At 37.3% G+C, this 24,338-nt stretch overlaps 1 pseudogene; it reads right to left on the bottom strand.

The window, feature by feature from the left end:
- LOC143675603 (heat shock protein HSP 90-beta pseudogene) overlaps positions 1-24,338 on the bottom strand; it is a 119,622-nt pseudogene that overhangs the window by 48,931 nt on the left and 46,353 nt on the right.

Here is a 24,338-nt window from a genome sequence, read left to right as displayed (position 1 = left end):
TGTTTTTAGATGTTTAGGCTAATTGAGATTATTTTGTCATTATAGAAATATTATGGTTAACATCTTTATGCATAATGCTTTTTCTTTTGTGGGTGTATTTATTTCATCTTGTAAGTTGAACAACTGGATCAAGAGGAATATACCTTTTTAAGGATTTTGTTAATTAACATTACTAAATCAATATGATATTCTTTTTGTTTGTTTTTGAACATCATAAGAAGCATTCAGGTATTGTAGAGTGCAGCATTAGTTGTGGAGGATACCATAGACAGTGCTGAGGTTTTTATTTCATTGGTTTATAAAGGGTCTGAGAATGCACATCCTAGAATTCTAATTCACTGATGTCTTATTTTGCTCTAGTGAACAGTCAATACCAGGATACTTCTCTGGTGTAAGTTAAAGAGAGGATTTTCATTAATCCATCCATTCATCAGGGAATATCATTTAGTACCTACTTTATGGGCTTAGGGAATGCATCATAATGCTATCAGCCATAAAAATAATAATATCAATGACACCAATAATAAAATAATAGCAAACATTTATATTGTGTGCTCTTTTATGCATATGAACTTGCATTCTATGAGTGCAGCATGTTTAGTATCCCATTTCACAGGGGAGAAAATGAGGCCTACAGGGGTTAAGTGAAGTCCCAAGTTATATACCTAAGGAGCCCAAGTTTGAACTTGAACGAGTGCTCATGGAGACCACGTGCTGTATGGTGAGAATGTTCTGTACCAGGTGATGCCTTGTTACATCTCTTCACTTCTAGTTCTCTGCATAGATGAAATTTAGTTTGCAGGAATGAGGAATGAGATGAGCAAGCGGTGGTACTGGATGGCAAACTTCTGGGTCTCTTTTCTGATGAGTTTAAGCCCAAGTAGACTTTTTTTTCTCCCCACATGCAATGATAATTCTTGGAACAGACCAAATCAAACTATGCTAGCAGCAGACAGGGGTAGCACCAAGCTTTTCTACATGTCAGTTTGGGTGCTAGTTTGCCTGTATGCATTTCCAGGAAGTTACCTGCTGTCTTTCCCAAACCTCCCCTTTCTTGGCCTTGCATCCTCAGGACCTTGCATAAGATAAAGAAGGCTTAGGGCATGACAGGGTTGGAGGTGAGTAAGCCCTCAGTGAATTGGGTATTCATGTTAATATCTTTGGAAAAGACATTTTCCTTATCAAGAGATAATCTCCTCTCCTACTCCACGCACCTTCAGCTTCCAGAGACTGCCTGTTATAGCTGGGACTGCTCATTCCACTTGGGAACTGCCCCCAGAGCAGAAGCCCATATTCCAGAGTCACCCAGACCTGGGCCTGACCCACCTGCATCTTTTGCTAACTGTGTGAGCGCAGGTAAGTGATGTGATTGCTAGTTTCCGTATTAGAAAGCGGGAGTCAGAATTCCCACATCGAGATGTCACTGATGTGAAGAACAAATATCAACATATTTATTAGGTAGTCAGTACGCAATGAATATTAGTTTCTTTCTCTTCTCCCCAGACTTATAAAAATGCATGCTTGTGATTAGTTGGTGGAGGGAACAGGAAGTATAAACTACTAAGAATTTAAGTCCTTAGGGTATATGCAGCAAAACAGGGAAAAGAGTCATTAAAATTATATTCAGGTTATTAGATACGGACCTTACTGCACAGAAACATCAAAACAATCTCTCTGAAACATAGCTCTGAATACTGCATTCAAGTCCTCACAGCCTTGCACTGCCTCTTTCCTACCAGGAGGATCAAGCCCAAGCCTCTTGGCCAAACTTTCAAGACCCTACACAAAGTTGTGGACAGTTAAAGTAAAATCCTCACCTCATGCCTCTCCTGCATGTGTTATTTATGGCTCAACAAACCGGAAATAGTCATTATTCCTAGAAAAAGCCTTTCTGATCCCATGCTTTCTTTCATTCTCTGTCTTACTCTTGGAATGTTCACCCTGCACTTCTGCCTGGAAATCATGCCATTCTTTAAAGCCCCATTTTAAAAGAAATTGCTCTCATTTTGCAACAAAATGCACATTGCCCTTCCTTTCACTGCTCCATATATTTTGTACTTCATTAGAATTCCCCTTAGTTCCATTTGGTACTTATTGGGGGAGTAGCCAGCTGCCTCCCCTTTCCTTCATCTGCTCCAGGGCAGAGGTAAGACAGTATCACCTTTAATTCCTGTGAACTTGGGACAATGCCTGGCATGAAGATCTGCTCTCAATAAGTGTTTGGTAAATGATTGAAATTGCTGAACTGAATATAAAAACGTTGGCCACAGAGCCGTCTCCTGGATGCGAATCCTGGATCTGTCAGTGACCTTGAGAAAGTCCTTTATATGGCTCTAAATTACTTCATCTGTAAAAAGAAAAAGGTGGCTAGTGGTTTTCAAACTAAACCTCATGAATTCACAGAGGTTCAGTGAGGTACCTCTGGGTCACTTCTGGGAGAGATGCAATTCTGGGCTCCCTCTCCTGTTTTAACCACTCACATTGGACAAAGTCAGCTTTTATTTAAAGAAAAAAGTCTGAATATTAAAAAACCAAAACAAGAGATTAGCTAATCTATGAGGATCCTTCCATTTCTCACAGTCAGATTTTCTGGCATAAATATACACATATTAAGAGACATGGTCAAAAAATACTCCATTATAAAGAGAACAGACTCTCTTAAAGCCATTCAAATTCAGAAATGAAGGGGGCTAGTATTAGCATTTCTTGAACAATTAAGATGAGTTTTGAGCACCTATTTTGGGCAATGTAAATGTTTGAAATTTTACTCAGTTAATCTCTAATCTCATAATCTACGATATCGATACAATTTTCCCCACTTTACAGATAATGAAGCCAATGGGGTAAGATATCTCAAAACTGACACTTGAGCGGAGGTGGGTCTGAGAGAAACCAGACATGGCCAGCCCTGCTGGGTGTGCTGTTTTCAGTAGAAATGGGTTCTGAGAATGAAAATGCACATACGCACAAGCACCACCTTTGTGTGGCTTTGGAAGCTTCTCTCTGCAATCCGTAAGGTGTGGTACTTGTCCGGGGAGTAGCCGTGACTCCAGCAGCAACATCATGACTTCCCATCAGAAGCTGAGCTCAGACGATGAGTGGACGGGTGACGCAGCTCACTCCTGTGCTGGGCTGAGCCAGGAGCACCGTCCGTGGAGCCTGTGTTGGACTTGTACTCGCTTCCCAGAGACCAACAGGAAACACCATCCCAGACTGCCCTGGGGAGGAGCCAGCTGGAGGTCTGAGATGCTAGACAGGTGACTATGCTCAGTTCCCTTCATTAGGGAATTCGTTCCACATTAGTGATTAGGATTAATGATTAGTGATTAGGATTCAGGCAGGGAGAAGCAGAATTTCAGGGTTTTTCAGTTGGAAACATTTGAAGGAGTGCCTCTTTTAGCATCTGGTCCAAAGCAGTGTGTCCTGAGCAATTTTCGTGATGAAGAGATTTGTGGGGACTCAGAGGGCGCTCAGTCCTAAGGTGTCCCGCTGTTTCAATTGGGTTCACCTTGGGGAGGAAAATTCCCCAGACATTGCTAGCATCTCCCCTTTTTTCCCCAGAGGAAGAAGAGCTTAGCTGTAACAATGAAGTAACAAATAAAGCACACCTTAGGAGAGAGCATTGCGTATTTGCAGTAGGGTATGGTCCTCAGGTAGGACCCATGAGGACAGTGGTCTTTGCCTGTTTTGTTCCTGCACTGTATTCCCACATTCAGAATGACGCCTGCTCCAAAACAAGTACTCAGGAAATACTTTGTGACGGAATGACCACAATGAAAATATGGTTTAACGATCTAGTTATTGGCCAGATTGAAACCCAAATTATTGCATGTTTATCACCATAGCTTAGAGAGTTAATAAAAAAGATAAACCTTGACACGAACAATGGATAATTAATGATAATTTTTCATTAAAAAGCCAAAAGGGACGTTACATGAAAACTACAACCAACTCAAAACAGCCCCGATGTTTTGCTTCTGACCAGGTATCCTTCCCACAAATGGGAGGAACCCTAATGACCAGTCAATGCTCTCTGCTGCAAGAATTTTCCACTCTTGCCAGCCTGGAGGTCCCGATTCTCTGTATAACACTGAATTTAGAGGCCTCAGAAATCTCTAAATGTCATGACTTTTAATTTACAAATACTGTATTTTTACCCAATAGCTCATTTGTAATGTACCTATTAATAAGTAAGATGCATGGCCATAGAAGTACTCCCTTAAATTTCCATAAAAGGGCTTGTGCTCTTGGGTGGGACCCCAGCCCTTGGGGAGATGGACCGAGAACTGAGCTGTGAGAAGTGCCGTGAGTGTAGAAGCTTCGGGGAGTGCCTTAGGGCAAGGACAGCAGAGAGGAAGCCACAGGAGAAGGTTTGTGCATCATCAGCCTAGCTGCTCTGCCCTTAAAACCTAAGATTTCTTTTACATGGTGCAATCTTCCCTTGTTGGGCCTGTTTCTGAAGGAGAATTTGAGCCAGATTTTGTGACAAAGTTTTCCCTAAAAGTTGTGTGGTGGTGAGAGTTTATTCCCTCAATGAAGAGGTGGGAAAGGAGGCGCCTGAGTGGCACTGTGCAAGGACCTCCACTTGCAGTCCACTGGATGCTAAGGTGTCCTTCCAGGTGAGTAGCGAGGAGAGCAGAACATGCAGATGCAGGTGGCACAATGCCGCAGACCTCCCAGTTGTCCAGAGGACTTTGGAGAAACACCTAGCTGGAGGGCCTGATTCAAGACAGATAAGTGAAGCGTCGTACTGCTTTCTTAGGGTGCACATCTGGAGACCTTGAGACAGTTATACCTCTGCACCCAGAGGAAGCCAGGTGCTGTGCCACACATATTTGAGGGTAAGATGCTGTCCCTGGCCTCGAGAAGCTCACCTCTGGGTTCCTGCCCCCTGAACCTGAGCAGAGAAGAAAGTAAGAAGGAGCTTGCTCACTGGTGGGACTCTCTGAAGGCAAGGGCCCTTCACCCTTTGTAGAGTTGCCTCAGAGTGCCTGGGCTTTCGTGACCTGCTCCATGTTGACCATCCACCCACACATGCTAGTTACACAAGCCTAGAGGGTAAAGACATAGCCTATTGAAGACTGTCACCTTCTCAATCATTTTATCCAAGGTTTCCTTCATGGGCTTGCAGAGGTTCTCAAACTCGGCTTTGCTCTCCTTCATTTTCTTCTTTTTCTCATCCTCAGGTAGTTTCAAGCCTTCCTTGGTAACTGAAACCAGATTCTTCTCCTCAAACTCCTTGAGCTGCTGCATGCAGTACTCATCAATAGGCTCAGTCATATAGACCACCTCAAAGTCCCACTTCTGCACTAGCTCCACAAAAGCAGAGCTGGCCACTTGCTCTTTGCTCTCACCAGTGATAATAACAGATGGACTTCTGGATCTCCTTCATGCGAGAGACATACTCAGAAAGAGGAGCCATCTCCTCTCCAGACTAGGAGGTATGATAACACAGCAGCTTAGAAAGGTGTCTCTAGTTAGTGGAGTCCTCATGAATTCCAAGCTTCAGGTTTTTAGAGAATGCCTCGTAAAATTTCTTGTAGTTCTCCTTGTCTCCCATCAGCTCAGAGAAAAGCTCAAGGCACCTCTTGACAGTGTTTTGCAAATGGCCTTTAAGATTTTTCTCTGCTGCAATACTTTGAGATGTTTAGAGGCAGGCCCTCAAAGTCAGCCGCCCCATGAATGAAGCTGAGGTTCTCTGGTATCAGTTCATCACAGCTGCCCATGACAAACACATGGCAAACATAATATCTGGTGCTCTTTTTCTTGTTTTCAAAGAGGTGAAAGGATGTCCAGCGGGGCTGAAGAACAATATTCGAAATTCCAACTAACGTTCCACAGAGAAGTGCTTGACTGCCAGGTGGTCTTCCTAATCATTAACAAGATTCTTGCAGAATTGTCCATTTTCTTCCTGGTGATGGCATCAGGGTTTTAGTCCAAATGGGCTTGGTCTTGCTCAGTTTGTAATCAATGTACTTCTCCTTAATCTTCTTGGTTTTCTTTTTCTGTACTTATTATTTTCATCTTCCTCATCTGAGACGCCATCATCCATCATGGGCTTCTGTTCATCATCCGTGTACTCTTCTTTCTTACCTTTCTCTTTCTCTGCCCTATCATCACTGATTTCCTTCTCTCATTCCTTCTCCAAATAAAGGGTGGTAGGGTAGCCTCTGACATGTGAGTGCTTCTTCACCACTTCTTTAACCCACGTCTGTCTAGTGTTTAAGTACTCTGTCTGGTCTTCTTTAAGTAAAGATCACTTTGGTACCCTAGCCAATAGATTCCCCATGGTCAGCACAAACAATGAAGAAGTCCCCAGTGAAAGACTCCCAGGCATACTGCTTATCATCGTTGTGCTTTGTGATAACAATCACGTTCTCTGTCACCAAGTAGGCAGAATAGAAGCCAACACCAAGTTGCCCAGTCATGGACATGTCTGCAACAGACTTGATGCTTGGTACCAGACTTGGCAATGGTTCCCAAACTACTAAGATCAACATTGGTCATGCCAATGCCTTTATCCATCAGAATCAGGGAATATTCCTGGAGACTGGGGATGTTCTCAATTTTCACCTCTTTACCACTATCCAACCTAAAGGAGTCTGTCAGGCTGTCATAAAAAATATTGAAAGCATCAGAAACATTTGGGTTGAACTCTTGAAGGAAAACTTCTTTGCTGGAATAGAAGGTATTGATGATGAGAGATGTAAGTCAGATAATCTCAGCCTGAAAGGTGAAGGTCTCTACCTCCTTCTCTCCATGGTATACTTCCTTGAGTGTCTTAAAGGGAATGAGCTGCAAATACCAGAGAGTGCAGTGAACAGGGACTGAGTCCAGGTTACATGTGGCAGAAAGGCTGGGCAGGGGTGACTCAAGAGAGCAAGATTTACTTTTTTTAAAAATTATTTTTTTGAGAAATATCCATAAACATGCAGTCCATCCACAGTATACAATCAATGGCTCACAATATCATTACGTATTTATGTATTCATCATGATGGTCATTTATAGAATACTTAAATCATTCTAGAAAAAGAAATAAAAAGGAAAAACTCTTACATCCCATACCCTTGACCCCTACCTCTCATTGACCACTGGTATTTCAATCTACCCAATTATTTTTTATCCCTTATCCCCACCATTATTTATTTATTTTTCCTAATTTTTTTTACTCACCTGTCCATAGCCTGGATAAAAGAAGCATCAGACACAAGGTTTTCACAATCACACAGTCACATTGTGAATGTTATATCTTCATACAATCATCTTCAAGAAACAAGGCTACTGGAACCCAGCTCAACAGTTTCAGATACTTTCCTCTAGCCACCGTAACATAAAAAGGGATATCTATATAATGCCTAAGAATAACCTCCAGGATAACAATTCAACTATGTTTGAAATCTCTCAGCCACTGGAACTTTATTTTTTCTCATTTCTCTCTTGCTCCTTTTGATCAAGAAGGCTTTTTTAATCCCATGATGCTGGGTCCCAGGAGATTTACACCCCTGGGAGTCATGTGCCACATGGGGTGGGGTGGGGGGCCAGTGAGTTCACTTGCTCAGTTGGTTTAGAGAGAGAGATCACATCTGGTAAAAAAAGAGGTTCTCTGAGGGTGACTCTTAGACGTAATTATAAGTAGGCTTAGTTTCTCCTTTGCAGGCATAAGTTTCACAGGGTCAAACCTCAAGATAGAGGCTCCAGCCTATTGAATTGGTTGTCCCCATTGCTTGCGAGAATATCAGGAATTTCCCTAATGGGGAAGTTGGACATTCTTCTGTTCTCCCCAGTCCCCCAAGAGGACTTTGGAAATACTTTTGTGTTCTCTGCCCAAATTACTTTGCGATATATCAGGGCATCACACTAACCTGTACAAACCAACAAGATCTCATGCCTTATTCAAGATTCCATATAATTATGTTCAAATAAACCATGCAAATTAGGTTAGGTAATGTGCTACCCCAAATATAAATTTTGCAGCAAATAAACATCTTTCCCTTTGGTCTCACACAGAAGTTGAAGTTTTAAAATATGGACCGCATCATCCTTTACTCTGTATTCTGATTTACCTTAGTCATATCCAGATCAGCTTCATTCATATCTCTGGTTGAATCACCTTTTCAAATTTTTTAACAGTTGCTGTATGGGATAATGCTGACTTATATAGCTTCAGTGCTCTAACTCTGAGTCTCAGATATCACATACATATTTGAAGTTTCTGGGAACGACCAGATTATACACACAGAGCTCAGCATCTCAGAATTGTTAAATAGCAATTACAACTCCAGAATATATGTGACTGCTGTAAGAGCTTACAGTATATATCCCTTTATAATCGGCCCTCAACCTGATAACCCATCCTCTCAACTTCAGTTCCACGAGTTTGTATATTATAGTTAGTCCATTAGTGAGGCATGATAGTATTTGTCTGTTTCTGACATTTCATTCAACATACTGACTTCAAGTTTCATTCACCTAGTTGCATGCCTCATAACTTAAGATTTACTTTTAAGAAGAAAATGAAACTCAGGAAAGTGAAAGCATTTTTTTAAAAAATAAAATTTTTGAAGCCTAGCATAAATGCTGAAAAACGCACAAATTGTTGTGTGCCGCTCAATGAAGTATCATAAAGTGCATGTCAAAAGATGGACTCTTATCAGCTGCATTGGTTATTCTGGTGGAATGTGGAAGAGATGTGGCTATGGAACTCATGATCGTCTCAATACCAATCTCTAGGAGAAAATGTTCAACAGTTTACCCATAAATTTTATCTTCACAGTGGTAAATATTTATTTGTTGATACCCTTTACCAGAATAAAGATGTTCTCTTCTGTTCCTAGTTTACTAAGAATTTTTTTTTATCATGATGGATGTTGGATTTTATTGAATACATTCTCTGCATCCACTGATTGATTATATGATTTTTCTTCTCTTTTTTGCTCATATAGTGTATTACGCTGATAGATTTTCTAATTTTAAACTAAACTTGTATCTTTGTAATAATGTCTATGATATATTATAATTGCAAACCATTGAATTTTGTTTGCTAATATATTGTTCAGAATTTTTGCATCTGTATTTGTAGTAGAGTTTGGCCTATAATTTTCCATTCTTATGTCTTGGTCTGGATTTGGTCAAGGTTATGGTACTTCATAAATAGTTATGAATAAATTATTTTCAACTCTCTGGAAGACTCTATAAAAGATTCTGGGATAATATCTTTTCTTGTATGCTGTATGGCGGGGTCAAATTTCATGGGATAATATCTTTTTAAAATGCTTGGTAAAATTTATCAGCGACTGCATTTAGACTGGGAATTTCCTTTATGTATGTACGTCGTATATGTTTGTCCGTTTTTAATCTTTCTTTTTCATTTTTAGTGTGTCACCAAGGAATTACATAAAATTGAATTTCAGCAAATACATTTTTACTCTAAGTGAAAATCATGGACTTTTTAAAAGAAAATTTAACCATTCAATTTTATTATGATCACTGATGTTGAAAATTGCCTTGTGATTTTACTTTATTATTCTCTCTATATGATGACTTTTTTCTGACCTTTTGCTTTATTTTTCTTTATTTTTTGTAGATTATATTTTCTTTGTCCATTTTTAAACAATTGATATCTAATTTAGGCTTTATCTATTTGTGATTGAATGCCCTTGAATTGTTTGTAGGAGGTTTCAACTTAAAATTTTCTATAATCTTGTGAATTAATCATTGTGCATACTGTGTAGGAAATGGTTAAGAGCAGAGACTCTGGAATGAGATGCTTGGGTTTGAATTGCAGTTCTGATTACTAGTTGTATGGCCTTGGGTAAGTTATCCAATTTCAATTTCCTCTTCTACAAAATATGGATAATAAGGTACCCATCTGAGACTGTTGCTTTTAGAAGAAAATGAGTCCCAGTATACTTAGAAATTCAGTAAACAGTTTATAAGTTTAGCTAGTCCAAGCTACCTTCAAAATGTTACTAGAATTTTAGTGGTACACTTTCCATTAATAATTCCAGCTCATTATAAGGTTTTTAATATTATGCTTTTCTTTTTTTTAAGAGCCATTTCTTTTAAAATTATATCAATTGTTATTTAATAATCAGGCACAAGTTTACTTACATCATTTTGACTTCCTACTTTCTAGGAATGATAACTTTTCTGTGTTTAGAATTTCATTTTGAAAATAGTTGTATTTTTCACAGAAATTTGAAATATTATTACCTACTCTTTCAATAATCCTTTTGCAAATAAAAGCTCGATGTCAGTATATTACTGTTTATTTTCCAAATAAGTCGTGTTTTTTATTTTCAAGAAATGTTAGAAATAAAAAATTGAACAAAAACATCATTATGTTCCAAGAATTACACTAGCATGTGTATAACTGTGATTATATTTTTGTTATTCTTACTTGATACCAGTTTCACTTTGGTCATTTCACTCTTCTACAATTTATTTAATATTTCCTCTCTATCCCCATTCTTTGGTTCTCCTTTTATTTTCCCTTTTAGATAGCTACTGAAATTCCTGCATTTTTTTTTTTTTTCATTCAGCATTTATCTCTTTATCCTTGTTGGGTAGGAAGATGTGCTTCTGTTAAGTTTTACAACTCAGAAACTCAGTACCTAAACAAGGCTTTTTTATTAATTAGTCTATAGTTTTCAAATTTAAGATGTGAAAATTACATGTTTAATTTCCAAGAATGATTCTCCTTTTCATGTTTTCCTTTCTGTTACTTCTGTTTTTATGTTCATTGTATCTTGTTTTGTTTAATCTAGAAGTAAGCAGACGTTCCAGTCACTTACCTTGAAGTGTGGATATACAGTATTTAACAGATGCATAGGGTGTGGAAAAAAATGGGTTGGCAAAGAGAGGTGGACAGAAATAACCAGTCAGGCATGCAGTGGAGGGTTGGAGTTTTGATAAGGTACCTCTAGACACTGGAGAACCCTGACTAAGCTGAGGGAAAATCCTTTATGGGAGGAATCTTTTCTCTCCCACTCTAATTGTGTTCCTCTCTCTAGGTGTCTTCTCTTTCCGCTTCCCTACTCTTACCCAAAGGAGGAACTTAGATATTTGCATAATAATTAGGAGGTAACCTCAAACAGATTATCACAAATGAACCAGTTCTGACTAAGTAAAGTTCTGACTGAGAAGTTATAGAAAAGCTGGGGTTTCCCTTTCTATGTTTTTCAGAATTGCTTCTATATTATTCTCTGCCCTAAAGACTTAGGAACTTCTGTTGCCCCATGGAGTGTACCTCAAAGGATGTTTAAGTTGAAAGTAGGTATTCATGTCCTCAAGTCCATGTGTTTAGTGCATTGTGAATATGATGCACCAATCCGGGAAGCCCAGATTGGGCATTTTCCAGAGACAAATTGCAATTAGTCCCAAGAGCACTCCTGGCTCACAGAATACTGAAGCTGGAAGGATTCTTAGACATCATCTTTCCCAATCCCTTCGTTTTTCGTTTTCTCAGATTAAGTCAAACCTTAGCTAGAGAATATGACTCACACAGGGTCCTATATGTTATGCCTCTAATGTGTCAGTTTATCGATTGAGACTGTTTGGAAGTGACAGAAATACAACCTGGACACGCCTCAGCCAAGAGGTATCTCTGATGGCTCAAGGTCTTACAGGAAGGTTGACTAATACCCCAAAGACTAAAGATGAGGCTGGTCCTTAGAATTAAGGATATATTTGCCACCAGGTGTCCCTTCCCGTCTCCCATTTCTGCTTCTTTCTGCCTCTCTCCATGGTGGTCAGTTGCTTTGAAGAGTTAACCTGTTGGGATTTTCACACTGAAAGAGATGACGTGATGTTCTAACCCCAACACTGAAAGAAGACAGCTTGGACCAAGTACCAAGTCTTAGATCAGTCAACCGTGACTATCATGTGGGGCCACATAACAACATGACAACTTCTACAATAGTTATGATGACAATGCAGGGAGGAACAGTTTCCAAAAGCAGGGCCACGCTATTGCTAGGGAAGGAATGATGTGTTGGACAGAGAAGACAATGGTTGATGTCTGTGGTCAGTGATGAATTTTGGGGAACGTAAATTGGTTGTCACCAGATGGCAGTGATCAAATGCTTTCATTCCTTTAAGTACCCGGTGAACCCTTGAGGTGGTTAAAGTCATTGAGTTATTTATATATTTGTAATTAGTCTAGCCCATGAGGACAATGAAATTTAGTGTTTTCATTTCAGCAGTAGCTCAGAAGATTGTGTTCTTTAAGCTTAAAGACAAAATAACCTTAGGACTAGCTTTGCATGGTGGGTGATCATGTACACGTACAAACACACACAGGGATAGAACTTTGAGAAGGACACTTTTTGTCCCATAAAGTCCCCGTAATCTTCATCCTTTTACGTCTCTTTTAGGATTAAAAAATATTCCTAGACGTATTCTTTTAATTAAAGAATCTAGACAGACAATTCAAGATTTATTTTGAAAGTCAGTTCCCAAATTGTGGCAGGAATTAAATACAATTTGCTAAATTGTCTTATGTATGTAAAATGCACAGACGTAGAAGGACCTGCGGATAAAATGGTCTGACTCAGTTGAATTCTCATCCCTTCCTCTTTTAAGAATTTCATCCTCCAGAATATTTTTAGGCTGGTTGGAACTTGTTTTTATATATATTTGCCTTCTGTGATGTTCATTAACATGTGATCTTGTAAAAAGTTGTTATGAAAAATAATAATTAATGATTTTTGAAAATTATTTTCTCTGCTGTTACTTATAAGCAATATTTAACAAATATAAAGGAAATAAAGAATGATCTAGTTTCAAATTTTGCCTCTAAACATGGCCAGGGATGAAGTCTGGGGTGACCATGGAGCCTAGAAATGGGTGATTATTAGGGTATGCACTAGTACTTTCTTTAATTTGCTTGATGTATCCTCCATTCTTAGAACCATACTTATTGCAAATTAAACACTCAATATATATTTTCAGGAAAAGTTAGTAAATGAATGACATTTGAAGTACAAAATTATAAAAGGAAAATATATTTTTCTAATTACAAAGGCAATATTTTCAGTATAAAATGTTTGCATGGGATGCATGGGTGGTTCAGTGGTAGAATGTTGACTTTCCATGTGGGAGACCTGGGTTTGATTCCTGGACCATGCATTCCCCAGAAAGAAATGTCTGTAGGAACAGAAAATATAAATAAATGGACAAAATCACCATTGCTCTTATGTGTTGTGCTGGTTTGAAAGGAAATATGCCCCCCTAGAAAAGCCATCTTTTAATCAAAATCCCATTTCATAAAGGCAGAATCATCCCTATCCAATACTGTATGTTTGAAACTAATCAGATCATCTCCCTGGATGATGTGATTTAGTCAAGAGTGGTTGTTAAACTGGATTAGGTGACGACATGTCTCCACCCATTTGGGTGGGTCTTGATTGGTTGACTGGAGTCCTATAAAAGAGGGAACATTTTGGAGAAGGGAAGATTCAGAGGGAGCAGAGAATGCTGCAGCACCACGAAGCAGAGAGTCCACGAGCCAGCGAGCTTTGGAGATGAAGAAGGAAAATGTCTCCCGGGGAGCTTCATGAAACTGGAAGCCAGGAGAGAAAGCTAGCAGATGATGCCATGTTCGCCATGTGCCCTTCCAGATGAGAGAGAAACCCTGAGCTTCATTGGCCATCTTGAACCAAGGTATCTTTCCTTGGATGCCTTAGATTGGACATTTCTATAGACTTGTTTTAATTGGGACATTTTCTCGGCTTTAGAACTGTAAACTAGCAACTTATTAAATTCCCCTTTTTAAAAGTCATTACATTTCTGGTATATTGCATTCCAGCAGCTAGAAATCTAGAACATGTGTATTTGAGTTTCTTAAATAGATGACAGGCTTTATTCAAATTATCAGTGAGTTATAAACGAATATGTATTATAAAACCATTACTAATATGACTGTAAATCTTCATATGATTATTTTATTAGTTATAGTGATTGTTGCTGATTGGGATTGTTGTTTCTTTTAAAAAGTTGAGAAGTACCTGGTTATTGTTTTTTTTTTTTTTTTTTTTTTGATAAGAAAGTACCAATGTCTTTTCTTAATGTTGCCAGGATAGCACAAGAAATTGGAAAGAGAAAAAACTGAGACTTTTGATAGGATTCTGGATTTTAAAAGATACAGCTAAATAATTAAATATAAGTTTCTCTTCCACTTACCAAATGCCAATGAAATATCAGAAGAGAACTTACCAAAAAAAAGGATGAACCCATACATGGTAGTGCAGGACAGCCAGAATCATGAAATTAGCAGACCACAAAAATGACAAATATCTGGAAGGAGGATATAAATATAAAAAGTATATAAATACTTTATACTGACTGACAATTTTACTTAGAAAATCTAGTTCAATTACATTTAATGAAATTGATGAATGTTTGCATTTATATACACTATTTTTTCTATTAGTTTTATGTAATATTCCACTTACTTTATGTTCCTTTTCATTTCTATTCATTAGGATTAATGAGGTTTCTTTATTATTCTCATTCCAGTAGCTTTACAGTTAGTTATTCATGCTTTTAAAGTTCTTTTTAGGATATCCTAAAGATTATAACATATGTCCTTGACTTCTGACAGTCTAACATAAATTACTTCAACCACTTAGATAGTCCTAAGCCCTGAAATGCTTTAGCTCCTCTTACCTCCTTTGTACATTTTGTGTTATTTTTTTAGAATTTTTAATTCTCCATTCATTTTGATTCTATAAGACAGTATTATTATTATTTTGTATAGATTATGTCTTCCCTGTTTCCTTATAGTATTTGTTCTTTGTCTTTCAATCTTTATAGTTTTACTCTATTGTTTTAAGTATATAGTTAAATTTCTGTGATTTACTTTTCTTCCCGAATCTTGAATCAGATCTAGAAAATTCTCAGCCTTTTTTTTCTCATGGTATTTCGTCTTTTGATCATGTTTCCAAAACTTCTGCTGGCCACATTGAGTCTTCTCATTTATGTCACTCATATCCTCAGTTTCTTTCATATCTTCTAATATTTATCTCTGTTTTTTCTTGTGTGTAATTTCTTCAGAGCCCTTTTCTTTTTTGCTATTCTCATCGATAACATTTTTATGACCTCTATATGATATCCTACAACAATGCAAATCATTTTGTCTACTATCGGTTACTTATGAGCAATACTGAACAACAATAAAGGAATAAAGAATGATCTAGTTTAAAATTTTACCCCAAAATGTGGTGAGGGACAAAGTCTGCAGTGACTGCGGATTCTGGAAATGCAGGTTTTCAATGTGCAGTTAGTGACTCTGAAATGCTGATTTAGCTGAATCAGCTAGTCAAGCTCAGAGAGGGGGACACTGTGCAGTTGTTGAGATTGTGATGGGATTTCTCTGTCTGAGGGCTTGAATTTTAGAAGGTGCTCTTCAAAGGCTATTGGACATATATTTAATTCAATGATTTGTGTACTGTGGTTCAGTTAATCAATACAAGGCACAATATAAATCCACCAAAATGATGTTATTTCATTGGTTTTATCCGTCCCCCTGGGAAGTCTGAGAGTGAAGAATTTCACATCCGTGGACTAGAGACACAAACAAGTCAAAACAAGGTGGAAGTGGAGAAAGCAAACATTCCAGAGAAGGGTTTGTGACGTCGGGTACTGCCAGTCCCTCCACTGAGAGTGTGCTTGGCAGTGCTTTGTCACGCCAGGAGGCATCCAAGAGGATCTGGCTGAGGTCCTCTCTGCTCACCCCCAGGGGAGCTCAACCCCAGGGGTGGGTTTATTTATTTATGAACTTTTTTACTGGAGAAGTTGTTAGAGTATGGGAAAATCACACAGGAAATACAGAGTTCCCATATACTGCCCCTTAACCCCCCAGTTTTCCCTATTATTATCACTTTGCATGAGTGTGTTACCTGTTTAAAATTGCTGAAACAATATTATTATAATTACAATATAAACTATAGTCAATAGTTTGCATGAGAGCTCACTGTTTGTGTTATACAGTCCTATGCTATTTTTTAAATTTTATTCTTTGCTAATTTTTTTCTTATACTTTTATATTTTCCTAATGGATTAGCTTTTTATTCTTAAACTACTTACTTATTGAAGCTTCTGAAACTACTTATTTTATGGTCTTCTTATAATTTTCTGATTTTCTACTCATAATTTTAGAGGTACTCATTCTCTTCCAATCTTTATGTCTTCTGAACCATCAACTTCTTTGATTGCTTCTTTCATGTGACTTGAAATCTTTATTTTTAAATCCTGTTTATGGGTGTGAAATGCATGTGTACCCAGGTTCTGGATATTTTTCCAGAGAACTCTTTTGTGTTTGTTTAGCCAGGTGCCCAGTTGTTTCATTAATCTAGAACTTTTCAAAAATAATTTTTTTTTTTTTTTTGCAATTCCTTGTCATGGAGCTCACTGCCTCTGCCTGCAGTCTTCAATTTTTCAATTTCTCCCCACTTAGATATCCAGGGAGAAATAAGCTGTGTGTTGTTTTTCTTCCTTAAGTTTTTAGGAGTTTTTTCCTAGTTCCCATGGGTTGACTTTACGTAGCTGTCAGGATCCCATTCCCATGCTTGACCTGTTACCTTCCATCCCCTTCCAAACCCTACCTGTCTCCACCCCTCACCCTGTCCCTGCCCTCAACCCTGCCCACCCAGTCAAGTTAACAGTCTGTCCCTAAATTCCCACTTTTCCCCTGGATCTTGGCTGCTTTCCTGTTTTTCCCTGCATGTCCAAATATGCTTTTCATCTTTTTCTCTTTTTTTCGATCTATCTGCTTGTGCATTTTCCTCATACATTTTCAGCAGGAGGGATGGGCCCACAGTCATTATCGTATACGTTGCACAAACAGATCACAGTCATTGGGATGAGTTCAACAAAAACATAGTCGCAAAGCGGTACATATCATATGCACTGTTCAGATATAAAAATGCAGTTGAATGCTTAGAAAATTCAGGCAGAACATGTTCATGACGGTTCATCATAGTTTCTACTGGACCAGTTAGGAAAATTTAGAAGCACAGAGAATGAATGAAACTTGGTTTTTCACTTCGTAGCTGCGGGTATGGAATTAACGTTGACACTCTTGGAATTAGCGTTCCACATAAAAACAGGCATATACCTAAGACTCAAGGGGGTACCATTTGCAAAGCTTTTTAAAAAGTAGACAATTCTTTTGTAAGTTTGATTAAAGGGGTAAAAAGAGGAAAATGGAAGGAAAAATTGTTAGGGTGAAATAATGACTGTAATCACAAGATAATTTGTGACAGAACACTTTATGCAATGCTTGCAAATAATTTTTAAAATCATTATAAAATGTCATGGAAGATATGTATTATAAGATCGGATTCAAAAAGAGGTAAAAAACTAAATAGACCAATAACCCTTTAAGAAAATGAAAAATATAAAGGCAGTCAGACTTGACACCCAAAGGAAACAAGGTTCAAATTATTTTCACCAGCAAGTCTTATCAACCTATCTACTAATAGATGATTTCTAAGTTATTTAAATTGTTAATCAACATATGAGATATAAATCTATTGTCCATTAGAGCACTCTCATTCTTTCTGCAAACCTGGCAAAAAACATTGTCCTGTAAAAGCAAATCTATGCCATATAGGAAAGTGAAAGCTATAGATACACTTTATTCAAGGATACAGATTTAAAGATCAGAAAGTTCTATCAGAAATACATATTAAAAGAGCGCCATGATTGAGTATGATTTACTCAAAAGAATATGAATTAGGAAAACCCTTGATGTAGTTCTCCACTTCAAAATACAAAAGGAGAAAATATATAATATTGGTGGCATGTTAAAATTCAACATTGCTATCTAATTAAAAATAAAAAGTAAAAATTCATGACAGTATAAGAGAAGTTGCCTCTCTATTTGTTTATCATTGTATTGGAGAACTTAGTTAAAATAAAAACAAGAATACATCTGTGCTAGTTTGAAAGGATTTATGTTCCCTAGAAATGCCATGCTTTAATCCTAATCAATCGTGTGGGTGCAATGTTTCTTTAAATCTCTATTCAGCACTATAGGTTGGAAGTTTGATCAGATTATCTCCATGAAGATGTGACTCAATCAAATGTGGATATTAACTTGATTAGATGGAGACGTGGCTCCACCCATTCTAAGTGGGTTTTGATTAGGTTACTGGAATCCGATAAAAGAGGAGATAACATTCTGGAGAGAGTTCATTTTGAGACCGAGGAAAGAGCAGCAAAGTCATGACAGAATGATGAGAGAATGCCACAGAACCACGAAGAGGAGAGTCCACCGCCAGTGACCTTTGGAGATGAAGGAACACACCTTCCAGGGAGCTTCATGAAGCAAGAAGCCTGGGGAGAAAGTCAGCAGATGATGCCGCGTTCATCATGTGCCCTTCCAGCTGAGAGAGAAACGCTGAACTTCATCGGCCTTCTTGAACCAAAGTATCTTTCCTGGAGGCCTTAGACTGGACATTTCTATAGACTTGCTTTAATTTGGACAATTTCACAGCCTTAAAATTGTAAGCTTGTAACTTATTAAATTTCTTTTTTTTAAAGTCATTCCATTTCTGGTATGTTGCATTCCAGCAGCTAGCAAACTAGAACAACATCTAAGGAGCATAAATAATGCAAAGGATTAGTGATCTTGCTACAAAATTGCAGAGAGTATAAATTTCTAACCCTAAAATTCAAAAGCATCAAATAAACAATTACTAGAATTTGTAATATAGTTTACCAATTTGGCAGGATATAAATCAAAATCAATATACTGAAATCAATGATCTTCCTTTAACAGAGTGACATTCAGTTGGAAAATACAAATGAAAGATGATTGCAATCATAATAACAGCAAAAGTTGTAAAATATCTAGAAATAAACCTAATAAGAATTAAAGAAAGACTATAAATTACTTCTAAATCTTTAATTTAGGCAATTAAGGAACAGCCAATAAACAGAGATGCATCTCATACTTCTCTTTAAAAATACACAATGTACTAAGTTAGTTTTCTTTAAATTATTCTACAGACTCTAATGTAGTCCTAAAGATAATACATTCAACTTCTAATGAAATCTGATAAGCTGATTTTAGAAATCATCTGGGAAATTCATACGTCATGAATGAAAAGGAAAAGAAAGATGGAATTACCCTATCAGTATTAAAAATGTTCTAAAAGTTAGGTTGATTAAAACAACATGGTCCTGGAAGAAGAATAGACAAAAAGAACAAAGAAAGAGAAAAGAGAATATATTAAAAACATTCATGTATATGTGATATATAATAAAGTTGGCATTTTAGTTCTGTGAAGAGAAAAGATGACCCGTTTAGAAAATGCCTTCTGGGTAAAAGCTGTTAGTTAGAAAAACATAAAGCTATATCCCTACTTTACACCACAAACCAAATAATACCAGATGGATTGAAGAGCTCTATGTGGAGAATAAACAAATAAAGCAAAATATCCCTTGAAATTATCAAATGAAAATATTGGATATTATTTTCATAACTCTAATTTGGAAAAAGGCCTTTCTTTGCAGGGCATACACCCAGAATCTCTAAAGAAAAATACTGATATGATAAAAATTAAAAGCATTGGTATGACAAAAGGCACCATAATGAAAGTTAGAGGACAAGTGAAGCATTGGAAAAAATTATTTGCCAAATATTTAACAAAGGGTTAATTTCTAGAATAATGTGTTGAAACAAATTCATATGTGAGAAAAATAACTTGATAGAAAAATGGGCAAAGATATGACCAGGCATTTCAAGAAGAAAGAAAAAAAACTATAAAGATGAAAAATAGTCAATTTCTGTAATAAATTAAAAAGTTAAAAATAAGTTAACTATTCACAAGGAAATATATTCTTTCCTCTCCACTCATTTAAATCACACAAGCATGCATATACATTTTCATAACAAGTGTTGACAGAAGTAAGGCAAAATTTTCACCAACTATTTGTAATAGTCTAAATTGTTGAATCCTGTCTTGATGTAAATTTTCATTAGTTATCATAACTTAAATATGCAAATTTTAAAGAACTATTTCACATGCATTTTTGTTTTCTATTATTGCATCATGTATAATAGCAAACATTGGAAACAATTCACATATCCTTTGATAGAAGTTATTCAAATTAATTATAATATATTCATATTAAGGAACATGCTACAGGATTTTAGAAAAATAAAGTTGACCTATACACTACATACTGACAAAGAAAGCTCACCAAACATATTGGTCTATGCAAATAATACACTATGTGTTAAATCTGATTACTGTTTTACTGGTTAACTTTTGTTTTAAACAGCATTTTACTTAAATTTAAATACTTTATCTCATTTGAAATAACATCAGTTGGAGTTCATATGTTAGTTGAAGGATTAACTTTTACTTTCACTCTCTCTCAATCTCCATCCATATAATTGCTACACTTTTATGCAGAATTTGGTTAACATAACCTGGGATTTGAGATCCAAATTACTAATATTAATGTTATGTACCAATACTTTTAAGTCATATTTCCAGCAATTATTTATAATTAATTCTGCTCAATAGATTTCAATATTACCCATCAGCCTTTTCTGGTTTAATGTTTTGGTTTGTTTCTTACATTTTAACCACAATTCTTCCAGTCTTTAATTTTTTTTATTCAACATCCAGTTAGCCAATTTTTTTTTAGTAATTAAAGAAAAAAAAGAAATTAACACAACATTTAGAAATCATTCCATTCTACATATGCAATCAGTAATTCTTTTTTTTAAATGATTTTTTTTATTAATTAAAAAAAGAATTAACAAAACAATTAGAAATCATTCCAATCTACATGTACAATCAGTAATTCTTAATAACATCACATAGTTGCATATTCATCATTTCTTAGTACATTTGCATCGATTTAGAAAAAGAAATAAAAAGACAACAGAATAAGAATTAAAACAATAATAGAAAGAAAAAAAAAACAAAAACAAAAACAAAAAACCTATACCTCACATGCAGCTTCATTCAGTGTTTTAGCATAATTGCATTACAATTGGGTAGTATTGTGCTGTCCATTTCTGAGTTTTTATATCCAGTCCCGTTGTACAGTCTGTATCCCTTCAGCTCCAATTATCCCTTCTTTTTTTTTTTTTTTTAATTAACGGAAAAAAGGAAATTAACCCAACATTTAGAGATCATACCATTCTACATATGCAATCATTAATTCTTAATATCGTCACATAGATGCATGATCATCATTTCTTAGTACATTTGCATTGGTTTAGAAGAACTAGCAACATAACCGAAAAAGATATAGAATGTTAATATAGAGAAAAAAATAAAAGTAATAATAGTAAAATCAAAACAAAACAAAACAAAACAAAACAAAAACCTATAGCTCAGATGCAGCTTCATTCAGTGTTTTAACATGATTACTTTATAATTAGGTATTATTGTGCTGTCCATTTTTGAGTTTTTGTATCTAGTCCTGTTGCACAGTCTGTATCCCTTCAGCTCCAATTACCCATTATCTTACCCTGTTTCTAACTCCTGCTGATCTCTGTTACCAATGACATATTCCAAGTTTATTCTCGAATGTCAGTTCACATCAGTGGGACCATACAGTATTTGTCCTTTAGTTTTTGGCTAGACTCACTCAGCATAATGTTCTCTAGGTCCATCCATGTTATTACATGCTTCATAAGTTTATTCTGTCTTAAAGCTGCATAATATTCCATCATATGTATATACCACAGTTTGCTTAGCCACTCGTCTGTTGATGGGCATTTTGGCTGTTTCCATCTCTTTGCAATTGTAAATAACGCTGCTATAAACATTGGTGTGCAAATGTCCATTTGTGTCTTTGCCCTTAAGTCCTTTGAGTAGATACCTAGCAATGGTATTGCTGGGTCGTATGGCCATTCTATATTCAGCTTTTTGAGGAACTGCCAAACTGCCTTCCACAGTGGTTGCACCATTTGACATTCCCACCAACAGTGGGTAAGTGTGCCTCTTTCTCCGCATCCTCTCCAGCACTTGTCATTTTCTGTTTTGTTGATAATGACCATTCTGGTGAGTGTGAGATGATATCTCATTGTGGTTTTGATTTGCATTTCTCTAATGGCCAGGGACATTGAGTATCTCTTCATGTGCCTTTTGGCCATTTGTATTTCCTCTTCTGAGAGGTGTCTGTTCAAGTCTTTTTCCCATTTTGTAATTGGGTTGGCTGTCTTTTTGTTGTTGAGTTGTACAATCTCTTTATAAATTCTGGATACTAGACCTTTATCTGATATGTCGTTTCTAAATATTGTCTCCCATTGTGTAGGCTGTCTTTCTACTTTCTTGATGAAGTTCTTTGATGCACAAAAGTGTTTAATTTTGAGGAGCTCCCATTTATTTATTTATTTCTGCAGTGCTCTTGCTTTAGGTTTAAGGTCCATAAAACCGCCTCCAATTTTAAGTTTCATAAGATATCTCCCTACATTTTCCTCTAACTGTTTTATGGTCTTCGACCTAATGCTTAGATCTTTGATCCATTTTGAGTTAACTTTTGTATAGGGTGTGAGATACGGGTCTTCTTTCATTCTTTTGCATATGGATGGCCAGTTCTCTAGGCACCATTTATTGAAGAGACTGTTCTGTCCCAGGTGAGTTGGCTTGACTGCCTTATCAAAGATCAAATGTCCATAGATGAGAGGGTCTATATCTGAGCACTCTATTCGATTCCATTGGTCGATATATCTATCTTTATGCCAATACCATGCTGTTTTGACCACTGTGGCTTCACAATATGCCTTAAAGTCCAGCAGCGTGAGACCTCCAGCTTTGTTTTTTTTCCTCAAGATACTTTTAGCAATTTGGGGCACCCTGCCCTTCCAGATAAATTTGCTTATTGGTTTTTCTATTTCTGAAAAATAAGGGTCGCTGGGCTCCGCTGCTTGGGGGAGCGCCTGTCCAAATTTCCCAGCTGGCCCGGGGCGCCAAGCATGACGGGGGGGGGCGCCAGCCACTGTGGCTTGGGGGAGTGCCTATCCACTGTTCCCAGCCGGACCGGGAAGCCACATGTTTGGAAGGGACTCCAGCCGCCGTTCTCCGCGGCCTGGGGATCTCCGATCCAATTCTCCCAACTGGTCCGGGGGGCCACGCGGGGGGGGTGGGCACCAGCCACCGTGGCTTGAGGGGACCGCCTGTCCAATTCTCCCAGCCGGCCCGGGAAGGAGGGAGGGAGGGACTCCGGCCGCCTGCCGCCCCGGCCCGGGGAAGCCCGCGCCCCTCGGTGATCTCACCGTAGAGGGTTCTCCCGGCCAGTCAGCCGTTCCAGAATGGGGTATGCTGTCTTCTTGGTCTCTGTCCTGGTTCCGGGAGCTGTTCTGTGTCATTTCTACTTCCCTAGTAGCTGTTCTGGAGGAGGAACTAAGACCCGCGCGTCTTACTAAGCCGCCATCTTCTCTGGAAGTCCCAGTTAGCCAATTTTATTTTCATTTAATATTTTGTAAGAATTCTGGGATGGTCTACTCCCTAAACATGCATGCATCAATCTGTGACACTTCGTTCTGTTGCTCTTCTACAGTACAGAATTCTTAGGTACAATTTCTTTCTTAAAAAGCTCTGCAGAGCTTTTTCCTGTTTAGTGTTTTGGAAAAAAAGTCAAGAACTAGCATTATTATTATTATTATTATTGAGCTTTTTTCTGCTGGATTTTTCTCTATCTCTTAGTTTTAAAGTCACCAGAATACTTACGTCTTGATCAATTTTCACTTATTTATTGAGTATTTTATATTCATGATTGGAAAATTACTTAGCATTTTTAAAAAATGAACCGTTGCTTCACTCAGTAACATAGTTCGATCTCGTAAGACTTAATATCCAGTGAAGGGAGCCAACTACAATTCCATTTAAGTGAAATTCAAGCACAGACAAAACTAATCGATGTTGATGAAGTTGGATTCCGGGGACATTCTGGGGAGATGCAAATGCTCTGTATCTTTATCTGGCTATATACATATGTACAAAATTTATCAAATTGTATGATTAAGATTTGGGAAATTTACTGTACATAAATTACACCTAAGTAAAAATCTATTTTTTAAAACTTTAAAAGGTAATAACTGATTTTTGTAAACTAAATTAGGACTTAACATAAATTGCACCTCTTTTCTAGATGCCATATTTTTGCTGAGCGGATTAATGGAATCCTTGCTCCTTCTCAGGGTTATTGCAATTCAATCTCTTTGCATCAAAATTCAGTTTGTGTGGCTAAAATATCTTGCTGGTCCACCCATGTCCTGTGATTCTACTAGTGACAAGAGAGCAGGTAGGAAGACTGAAAGAAGCCCCTAACAGCCTTGTAAGACACAGGCATAACAGAGGGCAG

This window comes from Tamandua tetradactyla, chromosome 3, assembly GCF_023851605.1.
Source record: "Tamandua tetradactyla isolate mTamTet1 chromosome 3, mTamTet1.pri, whole genome shotgun sequence".
NCBI classification, from domain to species: Eukaryota; Metazoa; Chordata; class Mammalia; order Pilosa; family Myrmecophagidae; genus Tamandua; species Tamandua tetradactyla.
This window is presented reverse-complemented; position numbering and strand designations above follow the sequence as displayed.